Genomic DNA, 4,481 nt, shown 5'->3' with positions numbered 1-4,481 from the left:
TTATTCTCTCCTAGGTCATTTTCAGCTGCAAATCTTAGGGAATAGCTGGGAGGACGGGGCTGACTCCTCCACAGAGCACTGCCCTCAGCACAAGGGACAGCACTAAAAGTTGGGGTGGCACCCTACGTGGGCAGCTCTGAGCATCCCGCAGGAGGCGAGGGTTCCAAGACCTTGTGTACCCTCAGCCAGCCGTGGGCAGGGTGGGTGTGAGCTCTCAGCTCTCAGAGGCCCTGAGCTGTGGGACCGGGTGCTAGAGGGCAAAGTCAAGGTCGAGCAGGAAGCCCGTTTGGGAGACGGGCAGGTACCATGTGAGCGCAAGCCTGACTGTGCTGAGAGTGGTGGAGGCATGGGGTGGGAGGCAGCATCCTTGCACAGAGGCATTGTATCTGGAAGCGCTGAGTCTGAGGGAAGGAAGGTAGCTTTGGAAGGTTGGGCCACCAGCTATCTTCATGCGGCTGGCAGGGACCAGGCTGCCCCAGGCCCTGGGGTGCAGGGAGCCAGGTCACAGGGCTGGGATGCCTGGACTGACCTGGTGGCGCTAGATGGGCTGGAAAGGTCAGTAAAAGCCAGTCCCCGTCCACGTGAGAGACACAGCTGCCTGTGGGAGGCCCGGGATGGCCACAGCAGCTGCACGTGCTCGCAGTTTCCAGCTCCAGTCTCTGAAGCCAGCAGCCAGTGTCCTGGTGCCAAGGGCTCCACCCCCAGGTGGGGCAGGGGGCCACAGGACGGTGTCCCCAAGAACCTAGAAAGTGTGGCCAGGTGCAGTGGCTTGGGCCTAGAATCTCAGCATTAGGGAGTCTGAGGCAGGAAGAGCCCTCGAGTTCAAGGCCAGCCTGGGCTACAAAGGCAGACCCTGCCACAAAAAGCAGACAAACAAAATTAGAAAGGTAAAGACACAGGTGTGTGATGCAGGGAAGGAAAATCAGCCGCGTGGCCGCACAGCTCTCACAGAGCAAGTGGCGACTGCACGGTGGCAAAAGGCACGCACTGCGTGGGAAGAGCGTGCACAGCCGGCCAGGAGCGGCACCCCCGCTCCCGTGGGCACGGGGCAGCAGGGCACGCGGGGCGCAGGCACGCAGGCGCACTCGGCAACTTAGTTGAAACGTAAAGGTTACCTGAAAGCACAATTTACCAAAACTGAGGCAAGCACACAAGATCTGAGTAGTTTCTCTCTTTTAGAAAGAGTCGGCACCCATGACTTAGAGAGTCACGCAGAGCAAAGTCAAACACATATGAGCCCTCCACAAATCCTTCTGAAACTGTGAGGAAGCAGCCGCCCCTCTGCCCCCAAGGGAGGTGACGAGGGGGCACCCGTGCCTCTCTTTGCCCAGAGCCAGGGACCGACGCCAGGCACGTGCGGCCCGATGAGTGCCCCACCATGGAGGCATCCTCAGCCTTTAACAAAATTTTTCATTTAAAGACAAGGTTTCAGCAGGTTGCCGGGCTGCCCTCAGACTTGCAGCCTTCCTGCCTCGGCCTCCCGAGTAGCTGGGTCCCAGGCATGCACCCCACAGCCAGCATTACTCATCTCTGAAGCCAGGTCCCCTATGTATTAAGCCTCTTGAGAACACTGCCAAAAGGTGAATGAGCGTATGGACAAACTGCACACAAAGATAAATGCAAAACTCCTCAGAAGATAACAAACCATGAGTATACTTTTTATATAAATTATAAAATACTATGAAAAATCCTGGATTCATTCCAGTATTGCTACGTGGACTCAGTGTTACATCAAAATATGATTCCTGACAATTTACAATAAAGGGTTTGTGGCGCCGGGGAGATGGCTCAGTGGAATAAGCGCTTGCCTGGCCAGCACAAGAGCCTGAGTTCAACCCCCAGTTCCAAAAAATAAAAATAAAAATAAAAATAAAAAATAAAGGGTTTAAACACAATCATCTCAAAAAATGCAAAATTTTCATAAAATTCAGCATCTACTCAGTAATTAAAAATAGAAGATTTTAAATTGGAAAATATATAATTTAAAGAACTATAGCAAGACATACTTAATTATAAAATAGAAAAAGCCTTTATTCTGAGCCCAGAAACGGAAAAGGAATGTCTGCTCTTGAGGGTGGAAATGAAGAAGTACAATTTTTTTTTTTTTTTTTGTCACTAAAAAGCCTTATTGGGTCATATTTTAAAAGAAAAAAAAGACAAAAGACAAAAATGAGAATTCAAATAGGAGCCCCTTGAGATCTCATAAGCTATAAATTAAAGCTGCTAGCTAACAGTGAAATGTCAGGATTTTCAGATTTGTACATAAAAATTTCTGTAATTCAGATAGATGTTTCTCCCACTCTTTACAAATCTCACAATGCAATGTAAAGTTATGCTATGAGGTATTTGTATATAAAAAATGTTTTGTTATAAACAAAGGTGAGAAACCGTGGACACAATGTTCGTGTTCCTCGCGGCACGGCCTCAGCACATACAAATTTCACAGTGATCTAAAAGCTAACTGTGATGGGGGCCGGAGAGATGACTCAGTGGAATAAGCGCTTCCCTGGCAAGCGCAAGGGCCTGAGCTCAATCCCTGGTTCCGGAAAAACAAAATAAAATAATAAAAATAAAAGTTAACTGTGAGAGCCTGATTTTGTTTTTTATATCACCACTTCTGCCTCTCTGTAGTGTCTACAAATGCAAGTCAGCATATGTCACCAGCAGAGGTCTCATTTATTTCCCCTTTCTCTCTCCAAATAACCTTACACATTTTCTCTCATCCTCCTAAGCATCTTACATGAACAGCATTGCAAGTTGGTTAAAAAAGAAAAAAAAAAAGCACTGAGAAGAAAATTTTACAAGGGTTTCGTTGGTTAGTTATTGGCTGGTGGAGTCACCTCACCAGGAGTTTGCTCTCCCTGGCTGGCAGCTGGGTCGTGTTGAACAGGCCCCCCGGGAGCTCGGCGGGCAGCTCCCACTCTGTGCTTTCAGGGTCGCTGTCGACGGAGCTGGAATCTGCGCTCATGTTGCCGACAGCAGTGCTGGCAGGGGTACCCAGCTCCAGCTCACTAGTCTCACTGGCCGTGGACACCACGGAGAGCAGGGACATGCGCCGGGTGAGCCGGCCAGAGGGCAGAAGGGAGGCGGCATAGTCCGCTATGACACCAGCTACATCTAGTCCGAGCCTTATCAAAGGCGATGAAACCTACCTTTGCACTGGCCTCGCAGACACAGAAGGAGCCGTCACCTTTCATCAAGAGGTCAGTGACGCACACATCCTCTCCCAGAATATTAGACACCTGGATAGCCAGCTGCTTTCCTCGTTCACTCGATGAGCACATCATCCCCACGCCGCCTAGACGGGCTCTGCATCCGCCCATCTGTGGGGCAGCGTAGCATGGTGCCAACGACACGGCCTCCCACGACAATGACACGCACATCCCATCTGTGAGATTCCTTCACATACTTCTGAAAGAGGTATGGAGCTTCATGGCGAATAAGATGGCTTAGATCAGCCAAATGGTGCTTATCTTGTGCCAAGGAAACAGCCTGGCCTCTATGACCCCGTGTACTCTTTACTACCATTGGAAGTCCAGCACTTCTGCTTCGTTAATCATTTTAGCAAAATTTTCATGGCCACCGTAAGAGAAAGTGTGTGGCAGAGGAACTCCGTGGCCAGCCAACTCTTGAAATGTCCAAAATTTATTAACACAATTCAGGATGGCTTGAGGTCGGTTCCTCAATCGGCAGCCCATCTTCTCCAGATGACGCAACACAGGGATGTCACTATCACTCTGCACCCAAGGGGTGGGGACTCTCACCACCACCACCTGGGGATAGGCTGAAATGGGTTCTCCATTGACCGCACACCCAGGTTTCCTTGTTCAACTGTCAGCACCACCCCGTCCGTCACCACAGCCCTGAAGTCCAGTTCCTCCCCTCAACATTTGGCCTTCAAAGCTCGCAAGATCTCTTTTTGGGGGTAATCTTCCCTGATGAGGCGTTCTGTCAAAAACCACAGTTTGGCAGCCACAGAGCTGCACATCTTGATCTGCTTGTTCTTTTTCTGGATTATTTTCTCTTGAATGTAAACATCTCCCACCCGCTCCTTCAAGCGTGACTCCGCTCTCACACAGCACGCGCGTCGCTAGCAAGAAGCACGATTCTACCACTGCTCCCAGGAGATTTAACTTTGCTCTAGAAAGAGTCAACAATGTGCAAACTGTCGCCATAGGAAAGGTGACGACCAGGCCGTACGCAGAAGTGAACTCTGAGGCCTGGGGAGTGTCTGTCAAGTCAGCCTTGTTGCCGAACATAATGAAAACCTCCACATGTTTTTGCAGAACCAGGGATTCAACTCGGGCCCTAGCACTTGCCATGGAAGCCCTTATTCTACGGAGCCTTCTCCCCGGCCCAAACCTCAACATTTTAAAAAAATTGCTTGGCCTGAGGACCCTGCAGACTGGCCTCAAACAAGTTGAATTCTAGGGGCTGGAGAGATGGCTCGGTGGTCTGAAGCACCTACTTAGAACAAGCTT

The 4,481-nt window shown here is 50.2% G+C and overlaps 1 pseudogene; it reads right to left on the bottom strand.

Moving 5' to 3' along the window:
- Positions 1-2,836: 2,836 nt before the first annotated feature.
- On the bottom strand, positions 2,837-4,092 carry LOC101565749 (annotated as a pseudogene).
- Positions 4,093-4,481: the final 389 nt, after the last annotated feature.

Source organism: Octodon degus, unplaced genomic scaffold (genome assembly GCF_000260255.1).
Source record: "Octodon degus isolate 3935 unplaced genomic scaffold, OctDeg1.0 scaffold00039, whole genome shotgun sequence".
Lineage (NCBI taxonomy): Eukaryota > Metazoa > Chordata > Mammalia > Rodentia > Octodontidae > Octodon > Octodon degus.
The sequence above is the reverse complement of the archived record's forward strand: the minus strand, read 5'-3'. Positions and strand labels throughout refer to the sequence as shown.